The sequence below is a fragment of the Panthera tigris genome, chromosome E3 (assembly GCF_018350195.1).
Source record: "Panthera tigris isolate Pti1 chromosome E3, P.tigris_Pti1_mat1.1, whole genome shotgun sequence".
Lineage (NCBI taxonomy): Eukaryota > Metazoa > Chordata > Mammalia > Carnivora > Felidae > Panthera > Panthera tigris.
The window spans coordinates 11,862,383-11,879,794 of NC_056675.1; the positions used below are offsets into that span (position 1 = coordinate 11,862,383).

Below are 17,412 nucleotides of genomic sequence, written 5' to 3' on the forward strand. Positions count from 1 at the left end.
AGCAATGCTTACTTCACGGTGGAATCCCCTTTCACCGCAGAGGATCAAGCTTTCCAACTGGGAGAGCACTCTTTTCCCCCTGCCGTTCCTTGAAAATGTTCTTACGTAATGACTGAACGCCTCTCCCAAGAGCTCTCACTCGGGAGCAAACCCTCGCGGAAGCACCTGCCAGCCTCTATCTCTCAACTCCGTGTCATGCTTTTGAGCCCCCCCTTTTTTTTTTGCCTTTGGTCGCTCTTTCCTGGAGCCTCAAGAGCCCCCTTCTCTGCCTTTGATGCGGACGCCAGCCTGTGTCAACGTGACTGGGGTCTCCTTGGGCGTCCGTTGACTCTTGTGGAGCCTGTGGTCCAAGCCCCAACCCCGACTTGTTTCTGTCAACAGCCCTTCTCTTCAAACCCTTGAAAGCAGCTCTATTTATCCTCATTGTACCAACAACATCCCATGACTGTTCCACGTCCCAGACTCGGTATTTTTCCATTTGTCACCTCGATTCCTCCTCAAGCCAGGAAGTTAGCAAACTGCAAAGAGCCAGGTATGAACTTGTTTAAGTTTTAGGAGCATTGTGGCGGCCACTCAACCCTCAAAGCACAAAAACCACCGCAGAGAGCATGGAAACAAACGATCCCGGCTGTGTTCCCATAAACGTTATAAACAACATGTCCGTGAGCGGGCCTGGCTTGGTCCCAATAAAACTTTATTTAAACACACATTCAGCAGGGTAGTCTTGGCCGGCGGGCTGTAGCGTGCCCGCCCCTCGCTCTAAACAACCCGTCGGAGTGTGTTATTAGTACTTCTTCTACGATGGAGAAAAGGAAGCCTGGCGAAGAGATTAATTTCCAAACATCACATAGGTTGGGGGTGGCAACCCAGGGTGCGTCTGAGTCCAGTGCCCGTGTCAATTCTGCGCCGAAATCCCTGCAAACGATGACGACGTTCGCGTTAGGAAGAGTGACGTGGAAGACGGGGGGGTTTTCCCAGCAGCCTGCACCTTCTTCCTTATTACAAGCTCCCACCCCCCCCCCGCCCCCCGGATTTCACCAGCTCCACGGTGGGCTGGAATACTGCTCAGGGTAACGACTGCTCTTAGGGCTCTGACGTGGCTACCCTGCATGGCTATCCTGCATTGGCATGTAACTTCCAGAAAGCTACAGACAACAGCTTTTTCTTCCTTGGCCTGGAATTTGAGTAATATATTTTAGCCCTTGTGTTAAGGGCATTTAGGAACCTCAGACATTACTGAGCGCGCGTGTGTGTGTCCGTGTATATACGAGACACTGAGCTAAGCCCTGGAAATAAAACATAAACATATGTTTCACCATAAAACAGTGAAAAGAGGGGCACCTGGGTGGCTCGGTCGGTTAAGCATCCGACTCTTGATCTCAGCTCAGGTCATGATCTCACGGTTTGTGAGTTCAAGCCCCACAAGGGAGCTGGTGTGCAGCCTGCTTGGGATTCTTTCTTTCCCTCTGTCTCTGACCCTCCCCAGCTTGTGCTCACTCCCATGCTCTCGCTCTCTCTCTCTCTCTCAAAATGGATAAACATAAAAAAAAAAACAGTGAAAAGGACGGACCTGTTCCTGCCTCGGTGAAATGACCATCTAGACCTCTATGTGATGGAGTCTGTGTTGCTCAGGTCTATAGTTTAGTCCTTGTCCACATTATTCGGATGAACCCTCGGAACCTGAGCTAGGCATCATTAACCCCATTTTAAGCGTGGGTAAGCTCAGGCTGGGAGGTGCAGGGACCTGTCACATGGTGACAACTTTGGTGGTGGAGTGGGGTCTTTGGCTTGGGGTTTCTGGCCCCTGGCCCCGTGCCCTTTCCGGCACGCCTCGTAGCTCTGCCTCTCCCAGAGCCACACTCTGCACCATTGGGCTCTACTCCTGCACCCCCAGCTGGCAGCGTCTTTGTCTGAACTTTATATAACCTGGCTCCTTTCCAGGTCCTCTGGCAGCTGTCCCAATTCTCGTTTTCTATCTGCCCGGCATCTCCCCAGTTCCCTTCTGAAGCTCTTATCCTTCTCTGGCAGCCAAATGCCCTCTATTTTATTTCCTCCCCAGGGCACACTCATAGGATGGAGAAAAGCCGAGAGATTGTTCACTTTCTTAACAGGAGCTGCTTTCAATTCAGCCACAGCTGCGACACGTTTCACAAGTTAGATGGATCCCAAGACAGATGGCTCAGCAGCGACTATTTTAAGCCCCAGAGTCACAAGAACGGATCCAAAATAACTCGGTCCAGCAGGGGTCAAACGCAGAGCAGACCTGCCGGCTTTGGGAAAAGCATGACCCCGGGTCCTCGGCGTCGTCGAGTGAGTCAGCTCTGGTGTTTTCTAGTTAATAAGACTTCTTCGGCGCAGTTCTTATGCTGATGTTTCAGGGCTGAGTTGGCTCTGTGTTCAGCTGCTGCTCTCAAAAACAACAACAGCAGCAACAAAAACTCCCTCCACGTCTTCAAAGCTCTCATCTGAATATTTGTTACTGCGCTCAAGATTCGTACCAGGGGAAGCTCTGCTCCCCTGTGTATCAGTCAGCTAATTGCAACAGTGATGCTGTGTAAGAAAGCACGTCAAAACTCTGTGGCTTAAGGCAATGATTATTTATTCTCTTTCAAGTGCCTGGACTCGGCTGGGGTTCAGCTGATCTGGACTCAGCCTGGTTGGCCTCGGCTCCAGGTTGTAAATTTCCTTCTGTGGCAACACCTACTTTTCACTTTTGTTGGACCAGCCGGTTGTTTTCGTCGCAGTGGTAGAAATGCAAGAGGAAGAATGTCCCGCTACACATGCATGTTTCAGGCCTCTGTTTGCATGTGTCTGCTACAATCACATTGGCCAGAGCACTCTATGTGGTCAAGCCCAATACCATTGAGACAGGAAGTAGAGCCCACCCCACCGCTAATGGAGCAAGGAGGGACTGTAACTCACGCGGCAACGACTGTGGAAAGGAGAGTGGAGAATTAGGAACTATCCATTACCCCTGGGCTGCAAAACACCTGGAAAAGAAGGCTGGCTGGAGGGCAGCAGAGAAACCTGGTGGTCTTTCCCCATAGAGGAGCTATGACTACTCATTTTCCTTATGACTCCAGGGGAGACTCAGAGCCATGACAGATGGCCTGACTTTCCCCTTTGCAGTGGCCTTAAACCACCTCCGCATTCTTTTGTATGGACTGCCCTTCTGTCCCTCGAGGGGGCTGCTATTGATTCTTCGAACCGGCTCCCCAGAGGGCTCTCATAGATCTGGTAAGTCCGGAGATGTAAACAGGATGCGCGAGTAGAGGGTGACTTAAGGTCCCGAGCCCATTTATTTGCATGCCCCTGTCCCTGCACGTGAGGATGTCTTCAGTTTCAATGACGATACCAGAGAGGCGGGCTTCCGAGAGCTCACTGGAGATGGCAGCACGTTCAAGGTAAAGCTGTCCTGCTTTTGAGGCCATCAGAATTTGTCCGTGGGCCGGCAGTGGGGGCAGACGTACCGTGTGTAGGGATTTTCACGTACAAAAGACCGTGCGGCGCTCAGAGGCGTTGCTAGAATCATATGGTGCTTCTCATTGCACCTACCCCTGTCGAGCACACTGAGCCTTGGTGAAAGGGACATTTGCCTTCAGAGTCATGGGGGCAATGATGCAGTGTCATCTGTCTTCCGTCACTTGCTATCTCACGGCCCTCCTTAATATGTTCATGGCATTTGTCACCGTATGGCATTATGGGTTTGCGTATTTGCTTATTGCCTTTTTCCTCCACTACTCTTCAGGGGCAAGAATGTATACCTCTTTGTATGCCTCCTTTAGGGCTGTATCCCCAGAACCTAGACTCTGATACATGGTATTAGTCAAAAAGGAGTTCAATTAGACATTTGTTACATAAATAAATAAATAAATAATCTTGTCTCACCATGTGGAACAGAGTATTAGTATCCTACTATTCTCCCTCCCTCTTTCCCTCCCTCCCTCCCTTCCTTCCTCCTTTCCTTTCCTTTCCCTTCCTTCCCTTCCCTTCTTCCTTCTATCATCCTTCCTTCCTTCCTTCCTTCCTTCCTTCCTTCCTTCCTTCCCCTCCCTTCTTCCTCCTATCATCCTTCCTTCCTTCTTTCCTTTCCTTTCCTCCCCTTCCCCTCCCTTCTTCCATCATCCTTCCTTCCTTCTTTCATTTCCTTTCCCTTCCTTCCCTTCCCTTCTTCCTTCTATCATCCTTCTTTCCTTTCCTTTCCTTCCCCTCCTTTCTTCCTCCTATCATCCTTCCTTCTTTCCTTTACTTTCCTTTCCCTTCCCTTGTTCCTTCTATCATCCTTCCTTCCTTCCTTCCTTCCTTCTTTCCTTTCCTTCCCCTCCCTTCTTCCTCCTATCATCCTTCCTTCCTTCCTTCTTTCCTTTCACTTCCTTTCCCTTCCTTCCCTTCTTCCATCATCCTTCCTTCTTTCCTTTCCTTTCCTTTCCTTCTCTTCCCTTCCCTTCCCCTCCCTTCTTCCTTCTATCATCCTTCCTTCCTTCTTTCCTTTCCTTTCCCTTCCTTCCCTTCCCTTCTTCCTTCTATCATCCTTCCTTCTTTCCTTTCCCTTCCTTTCCTTTCCTTTCCTTTCCTTTCCTTTCCTTTCCTTTCCTTCCCTTCCCTTCCCTTCCCTTCCCTTCTTCCTTCTATCACCTTTCTTTTCTTTCTTCTGTCTGTCCTTCCTCTTATCCTTCCTCTGGATATATATTGATGACTCCACCTAAGATTACTTCATCTTGTATGATTCTATAACTTCCCCAATGTGCACTGTAAACTTCCCTTTGGCTGTGCTAACATTTAGGGCCAACTAGGGATATCAGAGGAAAGAAATCAATCTTGGCTCAGGGAGACCCAGACCTTTTGAAATTCAGATGTGAGGGCGCTTTGGGCTTAGAAATTATCTTGCTTTCCATTCATAGAGAAAGACTGGAAGTGGGTGAAGGCATCATCTAGGTGTTAGCTTTCCTACATGCCAGCGTGACCTCAAGCTGGCCAGTTGTGGCACACACAATCAGCCCCCTCCGCGACGTCCGTGGTCTAATCGCGTTGGGATCCTGTGATCGTGTTAGATCACGTGGCAGAGAGGGAATTAAGGCTGCAAATGAAATTAAGGTTTCTAATCAGTTGACCTTGACATAAGTAGATCATACTGAATCCTCGGAGGGGGCCCAGAGTTAAAAGTTGGGTGGGGGTCCAATTGTTAAAAAATAAAAGTGTTTTAATGGGAAAGGAGGAGGGAGAAGATCAGTGTCAGAATAATGTCACCTGAGGAGGAGTCAGCTAGCCTTTGCTGGCTTTGAAGCTGGAAGGGGGCCGTGAGCCACAGAACGCAGAAACTGGCGAAGGCAAGAAGATGGACCCTTCTCGAAGACCTCCAGAAATGAACACATCCCTGCCGGCACTTGATTTGAGCCTATTTTGGACTTAATGGCCTCTAGAACCACAACATAATAATTCTGCACTGTTTTCAGCCACTAAGCGTTTATGGCTTTAATTTTTTACGGCAGCAGCAGGAAACTAACATGCCCATTTGCCCACCGGGATGTTATGTTAACCTTTAAAACCAAGGGAATTGAACCAGATAGCGCCCACCCCTTTTCCAGGGCTAATTTCCTCTCCTTCATAACACCTGCATTTTTGTAACCTGTCAAGGAGGCGAACGGGGGGCAGTGGCCGGATGGGGGAGTCAGGCCGACCCAGGGTGCCTTGCATCCCTTAGCTCACTCTGAGCCTGTGAACAGAGCAGAACAGTGAGTTTTGCTCACCAGGAGAAGCATCACGCCCTTCCATGGGTGCACTGAGGGGCAATGTCCATGGCGACTCGGTCCACTTTGCCTATCCCTTGCAGCTTTCTGCCAGGCCTCCTTTCTATAACAAACGTAGAGAAAGCGTGGCACACGTACGGGGGGCGGTGAAGACACCGGCCTAAGTTTAACTGAAGGAGCTTCTGTGGGTTTGGCTGTTGGCTTTGTGGGCTTAATACCGTCTTCGTCGCAAAGACTTCTTGTTGTCCTCTCTGTGGTCACTGAATGTCCCTCTGGGACAGGCTGTAAAGGCTCTGGGCTCCCCCAACCTCAGCAGGAGTTTCGGCTTCAGAAAGTGCCCCAAATACAGCCGGGGGAGGTGGCTGGGATCCTTGGGGACACGATGATTCTGGAAAGAGTCCAAGGCTCTCACCTTGGAACCACAGGCAAATGTTGCAAGACTCCTGCTCGGGATCTGGACAAAAGAATGTAGGGACAGGAGCAGTTTGGGCTAGACAAGGAGTCAGTTTGGAAGGTCACAAACCCTCGGGGTGACCTCAGTCAGAGGCAAATGACCAATGGACCAGAGCATTCAATTTGATGAAGGATAGAAAAAGATCCCCATTCCAAGTGGTCCCCTAACTGTACTCATGCTTTTCAAAAATTATTTTATTTTTCAAGTTAATTTATTTATTTTGAGAGAGAGAGTGCAAGTCGGGGAGGGGCAGAGAGAGACGCAAGGAGGCTCCACAGCATCAGAGCAGAGCACTACGCGGGGCTTGAACCCACGAGATAAGACATCGTGACCTGAGCTGAAGTCAAGAGCTGGATGCTTAACCAACAGAGCCACCCAGGCGTCCCGTCACATTTTTTTTTTTTAAGTGCAGTTCGTTTTCCATCCCAAACTAATTTATATCTTTTGTAGATACTTCACACTATCTAAAGCGATTCTGTACTTTTATTTCACAGGCAATAAAGGCTTATATTTTCTATTAGAGATCAGATTTAACATGGGAATACGGCATATCCCTCTGAAAAGGTGGCACAGTTAGCTAAACCCATTAAGGCATAAATCACCGCGATGTTATCCTTGCCGAGAGCTAAAAACTCGAGGGGGCAGACTCCCACAAATTCTCAAAAAATGAGAAAGTTTGACATAAAATGAATGGAGGAAAAATAGGAGGCAGAGCTGGGGGGACAGAAGGACCCCAATAAGGGCCAGTGACTCTCTCTCTCTCTCTCTCAGCCTGAGTGAGCGAGATTGTCCTGATCTCACCTGATCCCGTGGCACCTTCTGTGTTTATTTTACTGGCACTAGGTCATTATGGAAAGATCTATATTTTATTTATTTATTTTTTTAATGTTTATTTTGAGAGAGGGAGAGAGAGAGAGAGCACGAGCAGGGGAGGGGCAGAGAGACAGAGGGAGACACAGAATCCGAAGGAGGCTCCAGGCTCTGGGCTGTCGGCGCAGAGCCCGACACGGGGCTCGAACCCACGAACCGTGAGATCATGAGCCGAGCCGAAGTCGGATGCTTAACTGACTGAGCCACCCAGTCGTCCCGGAAAGATGTAGATTTTAAAACTCGCCACTTGCTTTCATTCAACATCATTCCCTTGTTCAGTCCTTTATTTTCTGCCGGTCGAGGTAAGCCCCCAGAGACAGAAGCTCAAATTCAATGTGGTCCCTGCCCACAGGCCACTCCAAGCTGCAGGACGCAGTATGAAAACTGTAACCTCGGAAAACCTTGGGTGGTAGCTTGCAAAGCCAGCCACCGCGTTTTGCCGCTTCTCTATCAAAGAGTAGAGTCCATTTATCCTCCTTTCAGATCCCGGCTGGCCTTCTGACTTGCTCGAATGCGGTAGAAATGGCCCCGCTCACATTCCGACCCCGGTTTCGTGAGACCTTGCTGTTCTTGGGCATCCTGCAACCACCACGGTGTGAATCAGCCAGGGTTAGCCTGCTGGATGACGAGGGTGTGGGGCCCAGTTACTCGGTCCTCTAGCCAATGGCTGGCCAACCACCAGTCATGTGGGTGAAGGCTTGCTCACCGCAAACATGTAGTGAGCCCAACCCACAACCGCAGGGCAAGTGCCCGGCTACGCTCGGCCCAAACTGCCCACCCAACGTGAGCTAGAAATGATGGCATTTTAAGCCACCGATTTAGAGGCTTTTTCCTTTTTAACGCAGCAACAGCTAATCGGTACAACCTCCCACAGCGGAAGGAAACATGGAGTTACGGGGAAGGGGGGGTTGCTTAACAATGACCTTGTCAAGGACAAGCAGTGGTTCACGGAGGGCCGTGTTGACAGTGGGGGGAGAAGAGTGGTTTGGGCCGAGGGGATGGCCCAGGGTGGGAGAGAAGATGTTTGAGATTCCAACTCACTCTCTCCTACGGATGGACCACATACATGGCTGTGTGCTTCGGGGAGTTGTCCTTTTTTTCATCAGAGTAGTAGCTGAGATCGTAGAAAAATCAACCCGGCCTCAAGTGATGGTTTTGCTCATTGTTCTTTGTTGAAAGAGGCTTTGCCTTAAAATAGACTGAATATCCCAACCTTACTTCTCTCGTGATAAGAGAACGTCGCCTCGCCAATCCCCTCCCAGCGCCGTGGGTACGATGTGATAGGCACGGCCCTGGACACGGTGGGTGTTACCGGCTGGCGATTTTGGAAAGAGATTTTCTGAGACAGTGTCCCTGGCTCTCCGTTTCTAGACGCAGGTGCCTGTGTCACTGCTTCTTTTTTGGAAATGGAGCTCCCACTGACATCAAAAAGAATCCTTCTCAAAGTGTGGAGAGACTGCAGGGCGGGCAGTGTGGTTCTCCCAGCGGCAGAGAATCGGCTCCTGATGCAGGGACTGGAGATCAAATTGGGTTAAACGCCCCCGTCCAAGAGAGCCTGGAAAATTCGCGCGTTGGACCTCGAATGGAGGGCAAGCCTCAAAGCCTGGCCTAGTTCTAAAATTAGATCAGTAATTTTATCCGAGAACGCGACGGGGGTGAATACTCCTGGTTTTCCTTCTGGTCTAATGCCTGAGTGGGGGGAGGACTAGGGCTACATCTGTGCCTTGACGATTTCGAGAAGGTGTCCTGTGGATATTTCTCAGGGGAAAAAAGCAAAAGTAAGGGGAGACCCGCTTAAAATGTCAAGTCACATTGTTGGCAGACGCCTAAGGTGATCTTTGCTGCTTTTCCCTGCAAGTAATTCAAGCAACATTACATGTGCCGTGACAACAGGGAGTGGTCTGGAACACACTGCTTGATCTCTGGGAGCCGGCTGCCGCAAGGACAGTCTGAAAGGTCCTTCATGCATTTTATCATCCTTCAAGGGGTGCTTATTCTCTGGGAGCGGGGGGCTGCGGGGGGGGGGGGTTAGTTTATATGCTCGAAGAGCCATAGCAACAGAGAAGGCATGGGAGGCTGTGGGTGTGCGTAGGGCTGATTTTAAATATTTTATTTTATTAAAAAAAATTTTAATCCTTATTTATTTTTGAGAGAGAGAGAGGGAGAGAGAGAGAGAGACAGACAGACAGAGCATGAGCCCGGGAGGGGCAGAGAGAGAGGGAGACACAGAATCCGAAGCAGGCTCCGGGCTCCGAGCTGTCAGCACAGAGCCTGACGCGGGGCTCAAACCCACGAACCGCGAGATCATGACCCGAGCCGAAGTCGGCTGCTTAACCGACTGAGCTACCCAGGTGCCCCTAAATATTTTAAAAGTTAAATGGACATATGCATATGTATGTATACACACACACACACACACACACACACTCAAGGCTCCACAGTCAAAAATATCAGCTGCCTCTGTTTGGGGATCGAGTTATTTCCACCCCTCCTGACTACCCAATGTTGAAAAGAAGGTCTCGTTGGCAATCATGTGTGTGTATATATATATATTCATTCGATAAAAAAGTAAGAGCCGAGTGATTAATGATCAGGTTATAAATGCAGTGTGTTAGCGTCTCAGGGGGAACAAGAGGGGCCCGTTCACGCAGCCCTGGAATTCAGAGTCTGCTGAATGGGCACAGGACTGGCCAAGCCAACAGACTGAATGGCCGCATTGGGAGAAGCCAGTGTTTCCGCAGTGGTCGTCAGTATAACCACTGGAGATACAGATGTTTCCGTGAAGATTTTCAGAACGATCAATGTACTCTTGAGGCAAATCTTGGGCTTACCTGTCTCCCTTATAACCTGAAAAGCAAGGCATGGGGGTTTGATTGAATTGCCTAGTAATTCTGTCATGAACTGCACTGCTTTTTTCTACCTTGAACACATTACTGATGGTAACAAGGGAGTTATTTTCAATCAAAGCGTGCTCCAACGAAAAAGATTTCTCCTAACATTGTGATCCCTTCCTCTGAAATCCATTTCAGATTGGCGGATAAAATGTGATTATATTTACACTTCCCTGACACAATTCAGGCAGCAAAATAACAGCCTGCCGGAGACATTTTTCTTCTTCGTATTTAGATCTGTCAGTGCTGTAGTGCTGGGGGAACAGGGAGGGGTGACCGAGGCAGCTGGGGTTGGTGATATGGTTTACTTGGCTCACAAATAGAGACGTTCTGTGCACCGTGTGTGTGTGTCTCTCTCTCTCATCTCAGGATTCCTTGAACCCCATCCTGAATGGCATTCCGAGTGATGATACGGCATGCTAATCAATAGTGCTGTAAGCAAATCGAATTTCTCATTTTTTTGCCTTGACACAGCCCATAAATTATTTCAACATAATACTTTAATTGGTTCACACTCATTAGGGGCTGTACGACGTATGACTCACCAGCTTCCGTGTGAGTCAGTGCGATTTGTATTAAAACTCTGGGCTTCTGGATTGCAAGGTAAAAATGGTGGATGGGACAGCATAGAGGTTCCCTGGTGTTGTAGAGAGCAGGAGAGCCCCGGAGCGAGCGGGGAGTTTTGATGCTGGTTCTTGACCTACAGGGATCAGCCGTATGTTGGATGAGACAACTCATCCAACTTCTTTGAGCTCAAGTGTCCTCATCTGTACAATGGGTGGGTTGGTTTAGGGGGTCATCAGGATGCTATGGGTGCAATGTGAAGCCCTGCCTGTTGTCCCCAAGGCGGCAATGTCCCACTTGTGTCCCAGTCTCCACTCTCAGGAGATGATTGACATTCTGCTTCAACAAGGCTCTCAAGATCATCCAGGATCCTATGGACATCACCCTGGACCCTTCCTAGGGAACCAGTTCTGGTAACTAAATACAACACTGTCCCTCTTGAATCCAGAGAAGGAAGTGACCCTCCACTTTCTCGGGTCTCCTCTGAGTTTTAGATCTGTAGTGGATGTTGCAATCCCCGAATAGAGTACTTCTTGACCCCGCTGCTGGGAGTGCTGTCCGTAGACCGTCAGCAGCTCTCAGCTACCTCTGGGTATGGCTTTAACAGCAGAGAGCCCTAGCCTCCAGCCGCTTCCTGGAACGACCCACATCCAGTAACGGATGGGCATGGGGGAGTGAAAGCTGAGTCTTCTCACCCCAACTTGGGGCAGCTCTGAAGGGTCATGCCCTCTTGAGAAATCCCCAGAGGCTGGGCGAGGTTTCTGCGAAGACTGCATCAAAGTTTCAACGTCTCCTTCTGCCCAACATTGCTGCTCTCCTTCCTTTCCACTGGCACTCCCTGCTCCCTCTTTTCCGAGAGCACTCCCTGATAATCTCCTTGTGTGCTGAGCTCCGTCCAGGAGGCTGCATCTCAGGGAGTTATCTTTCATCAGCCATACAATGTGGACTCCAGACCATTTCTGGTGCCAAGTTAGAGACCCCTCTTTTCACCTGCAGCCAAGCTGGTAACTCCCTGACTTCTCTGCTGATGCTTGGACACAAGGAGTCCAAAGTGTCTTGGAAGCACTTATAGCTTGTAGTTTGATGGGACCCTGTTGTGTCTTCTAGTAAGTATATCCCCTTTGGGGTCCAACCAATGGAACCCAGGATTTCAGGAATAGAAAATACAAAGTCTCCCGAGGTGGGGGTGGGGGGGTAGGGCTCATTGGTTGTGATGATAATTAGGGATGAACCTGCCTTCACCCCACTGTTCCAAGACCCTATATGGGGTCTTCCTATAATGGGCACAGTATCAGATAAAGGTCTCTGATTTAAAGTATATGCTGCACCTTGAAGGAGGTCATTCTATACTTTCAAGGTATTGCCTTCAAGATGGTAGTTCAGCTGTACATTTAGAAGGCTACGTAAGCATTTGGGGGGGCCATTTATTTCTGGATGGCGTAGTGTTATCACTTGACCGCGGTGGACGATATGCCCATGCTCAAATGGTACTATCAGGTGGGCCCTTGGCTGAAGGCTATGTTGTATGGGATTCTATAGGTACGGATCAGGCATGTGTAGGCTCTGTGGGGAGAAAACAAATACACAAAACTCACTGCTGGTCTAGATACATAGCCCTGTAAGGATGAATTGCTGGCCTTCATGGATGGAGGGGGCCCAGTGTAGTTGGGTTGCCAACAGCGGGCCGTTGGACTCAATGAAGAAAAGTGCCCTATATGCGAGAGCCCGGTCACACCAGCTACCAGTACTCACTTGTGCACGTCTTTTCCAACCCTGTATAAAGGGACGTCAGGTTGGTGGCCTGAAATTTCCCATACTAGAGTGCCTATACCATCGCAATGGGCAAACACCGCAAATGAGAGCCTCTTGTTACGTATTGGCCGGGATACCACTACTTATAACTTAAGCTACTCTCCACACTACAGAGTTATTTCCCATCCTCATTTCTGGTGGCTGAAATCTAAATCATCGACGGCTTCTGCTTCTAGTGATAACGGGCATCTTCTCTTAGAACTGTCATCTCATTGAAAGCCACGACGAATTCTTGATGAAATACAGAAACAAGAAAATTTTAAAAGTCGTTTTGACGTCATCAAGGCGTAACCAAGGCAACCAAGTCTTGGGAAGCCATGTGAGCAGTGCCTTCCCTGCCTCCGGTCATTGGTTGAGTCCCAGCCTAAAGCCTAGATGGCCATCAGAGACAGTGTCAGACTACAGCTTTCAGAACTATCATGGGGATAGGATAGAAATGAGAGTTCAGGGTTTCAAAGGCTTCCAGGATTTGAGAAATCAAGATCCTGGAGAAATGAGCCTGCAGAGACATTCTATGCCACTTTTTACCTCATGGCATTTGCTGAACCCATAGCTGAGCTGGACAAAAACCTGATAAGCAAAGCATAATATAGCAATGTGGGGGGAAAAATCTATAATCAGAGCTTTTAGCCATCTTGTGGTGCTAAGGAAACAAAATTGAACTTCAGAAAGAGCCAAGAAGTTGGTTAAGCACTCATGGGTGAGTTTAACTGAGACCCATAACAGGCTATGCAGGCTATGTGCCAGGAGTAAGGATGGACCAAAAAATAGACAAGCCCCTGGGGAACCTTAAATCTGGTGCTCAATCATTTCAGCCCCTTATTAGATGACGAATGTACCTAAGAGCCAGAAAAGCTTTAAGTCTTCTCTGGAAGAACATGAAATTATCCATTACCCAACCACTTTTCATACAAAATGTCTGGCATTCAATAAAAAATCACCCTGTATGCCAGGAGTTGGGGGTAAGTACCCAAAAGCCAAGAGAAAAAGTAAAACAGAAGAAAGAAACAGACGTGCAGGTGATACACATATTAACTTTAACCATGATTAAGATGTTTAAGAAACTAGCTAAGGTGGAAAATTTCAACAAAGAATTAGTGACTATAAAAATAACCAAATGGAAATCCCAGAACCAAAAAATAATAGTAATGGCTAAATGAAAAATTAATGGCTTAATAGTAGCTTAGACATAGCAGAGAAAGGGATTCATACACTGGAAAGTAGCTTACACAAAAATATTCAGAGTGATTGGGGCACCTGGGTGGCTCAGTCGGTTAAACATCCGACTTTGGCTCAGGTCATGATCTCCCGGTTTGTGAGTTCGAGCCCCATGTTGGGCTCTGTGCTGACAGCTCAGAGCCCGGAGCCTGCTTTGGATTCTGTGTCTCCCTCTCTCTCTCTCCCTCTCATGCTCATGCTCTGTCTCTCTGTCTCTCTCTCAATAATAAATGGAAATTTAAAAATACATACATGTATATATATATATATATATATATATACACACATATATACATACATATAGAATGGGCACAGAGAAATAACAAGGAAAATTCTAGAATAGAACATGTAGGACATCTAGGCATAGTCAGGAGGCTAACATACTTAGAATTAGATTCCTAGAAGGAGGAAAAGCTGGAATGAGACAGAAATACTATTTGCAGGACATGGGCTGAAAAATTCCCCAAACTGATAAAGTATACAAAGTCACACATTCAAAACGCTTAAATACAGAGAATGTCCTACAAAGGCACATCATAATAAAAATTTTGAAAGCCATATAGAAACTCTAGAAAGAAGTCATCAAAAAAAAAAAGACACATTGTCTACAAAGGCACAACAACAACGATAATTATTATTTTTAAAAGTGTAAGAGATATATTTTCCTACAGAAATTATGTGAGTCAGAAAAGGATAAAATGTGCCTACCAAAGTTCCGCCCAAAATTATTTCTAACCCAAGAATCATATACTCAATGAGAATATTCTTTCATAGGAAATGTGATATAAAGACATTTTCAGTCAAGCAAAGGTTGACAAAATTTGTACCCAGCAAATGTTCACTAAAGAAATTTTTTTCTGGAAAGAGTTGTGCAAGCAGGTATTAAATGGGTCCATATAGAAGCACAATTATGCAGCAAAGTGTTAAGAAAAGAATACTGGAAAGGGTAAGTATGTCAGAAAACTGAATTTTTTGTATGCTAGTTCTCAATCTGCAAAATCCAAATCTCGTAGAGAAAGAGAGAAGAAGGGTGGTTACCAGTGGTGAGGACAGCTGGGGATGTGTCATTACAGGGGAGAGGCTTGCACCGGGAAGATGAGTAAGTTCTAGAAATCTAATGCACAGCAAATAGTGATAACAGTCAACAGTACTGTACTATACGCTTCAAGGTTGCTAAGCCACTAGATCCCAAGTGTTCTCACCACAAAAAAGGAAATTATAATTATGTGATGCATTAGAGGAGCTGGCCAAAGCTATTATGGTCATCAAATCACAACATATCAATGTATCAAATCAATACTTTGTATATCTTAAACTTATATAATGTTGTATGTCGATTGTATCTCCCTTAAAGAATACACTTGGTTTCGGGCCCAAGGTTCGACCCAAACCAGATCGCTGGAGTACCACACGCATTTGTTGCCTGATATATAACAAATGGGATATTGCAAAATTCTTTTTTTTATACAAATGTTAATTTTTAAAAAAGTAATCTCGAGGCCTAACGTGCGGCTCAGACTCACGACCCCACGATCAAGAGTCGCATGCCCTACCAACTGCCATTGCAAAAGTCTGGATACGGTACTTTATAAAAGAAGATGCCCAAATGGCCAGTAAAGAAATGAAAAGTGGCTCAACATTACTGGTTGACGGGGAGATGTATGCAGTTAAAAACCCTGGCGTGTGAGTAACTTGTTCTGTGAGTGTCAAAATTCTCTAATAAATTTTAGCTTAATAAACGAGTGATGTCTTGGGGTATGAGTAGGATGTGACACCAAGCATCACGTGATCGCCACCGAGCCAACGATTCTCGAAATTCGCTTGGTAATACGGTGCTTTGGACTAGAAGCATGTTTCCGGAATGAATTACGCTCTCAACCCAAGGTTTTGCTATTAGAACGATAAGATACCATTACAAACACACAAAATGAGCATGGTTAAAGTCAAGGATAAAAACTGGCAACGCCACACATTGGTGAGAACTTGGACCACTAGAATTTTCCTAGTCTGCTAGTGGGAGAGTAGTCTGGTACCGCCACTTGGGAAAAGCTCCCCCCCGCCATGTTGGGTGAAGAAGGGGGGGCAAAGCTGAGGGTAGACACGGCAGTCATTGGCTCTTACTGTCTAGTGGGCACTGGAGGCCAGGTGGTGGCCTCCTTCTATGCCACACTATTCAGAACAGGGGAACAGCCCTTACTGAGCCCAGCTCACACGTGGGCTTTGGGAAATCCCAATAACTAATCTCACAAAGAAGCCTCTGATCTTCTGGGAATACCAGTTCTCGGTGTGAATCTTCAGATGCCGACTACTAAGAGACGAATTTCCAAGAGATCTCTGTCATATGCCTTTCCGTCCATGAGAGCATGAGTTGAAACCTCCTTGAAACCAAAGCAGTGGCTTATTTCTGCCAGTTCTGGCTGCTCCTCTGGATGCTGAGGCCCTCCCCTTCCGTTCCACCTGCAGGATCCGTGCTGGAACAATGCCTGTGTAGACAGACAGACCTCCACTCTGGTTGGCTGGCTTCTGGAATTAGACCAGCCCTCCCTAACCTGGTGTCAGCTCTGGACAAGATTAAGAAGGCTGATGGCCTCCCTACCTCATCCCCATCGTGACGTCTTTGACCTCCGTTCCTGATTTTCCCTTGTGGCCTGCTAGGAGAGAGGTTCAACTGTGAATGCCAGGAGAATCCCTTGACGACCTTGCTGAGCTCCGCACTGTGACGGCCCACAACCGGACAGCACTTCTGATATAACCATCAGCTCTTCTGGCTTGTTCCCTACATAGGCTCCGAAAGATATTTTTGTACCACAGGTAGGCACCTCTGAGCGCAAGAACACAATAACCCCACCCCACCCCCTATCAATACCCTCATACTACACTCTCCCACCGCCTAACCTTGGCTGTCCCACATCAAGCTAGACCTCACGCTATCCTCAGAGTCTGGGATTCGTGCTAACTGGCTTAGCAAGGCTCACCATACCGGCGGCCTGCTTGTCACAGGGTATTTCTGGCATGTGACATGATTCACGGAAAAAACTGAAAAAAAAAAAAAATCCATCAAGCCAGTTGTTGGAATTCACGTGGGCCTGCCTGCCAGAAATTTAACATTTCAAAGGCTTTAGGGAAAAATTGTGTCAGGACAAAGGATACTTAGAATAATAGATGTACAGCCATCTCTGTTCAGGGCAGCCTTCCTTGGCTATAAGATCTGTAAGTTGTTACTTAAAGATACATTTGTCAGTTGGATTTGGTTTCGACACGGCCTCTGAAAATTACTCACATTCCCCGAGGCCACAGGACAGTCCCTACAACTTAAATAAATCGGGCATGTTTGAATCGATAAATAAAGGCATGCGTGTCCGCCCACTCCGGCATCCCGGACATGGAATATTCTCTGGGGGAAAGTTCTAAGAAAGGCTTGAGAATTACCCCAAAGCTGCAGAAAAAATCCTTCCGGGGGCACGGTAAAGTGGGACACCCACCCATCTGTGCTAGAGTCAAGCACATCTCAAAGAGAGGAGGCAGGACCCATTGGGGGGAGACTTTGAAATCCAATGGATACCTTGTTTATTTTTTAAGAGGCTGTTTTAGAGCTGTTTTAGGGTTACAGCAAAATTAAGAGGAAGGTAAGAGAATTCCCACCCCCCCCCCCCCCCGTCCCCACACATGCACAGCCTCCCCCATTTACCAACATCCACCTCCGGAGCGTTACGTTTGTTGCAATTGACAAGCCTACGTGGACACGTCACAGTCGCCCAAAGTCCACAGTTTCCTTTAGGGTTCACTCCTGGGGTTGCACAATCTGGGGGGGGGGGTTGACAAAAGAATAAAAGACGGCTATCCACTGTTAGAGTAT

At 47.7% G+C, this 17,412-nt stretch overlaps 1 long non-coding RNA gene across 1 annotated transcript in view; it reads right to left on the minus strand.

Annotated features, from left to right (window-relative positions):
- Positions 1-692: 692 nt before the first annotated feature.
- LOC122234727 overlaps positions 693-17,412 on the minus strand; it is a 32,114-nt gene continuing 15,394 nt past the window's right edge. Inside the window, exon 3 of the long non-coding RNA XR_006212647.1 lies at positions 693-915. This is a non-coding gene — a long non-coding RNA (uncharacterized LOC122234727). The remainder of the gene's footprint in view (positions 916-17,412) is intronic.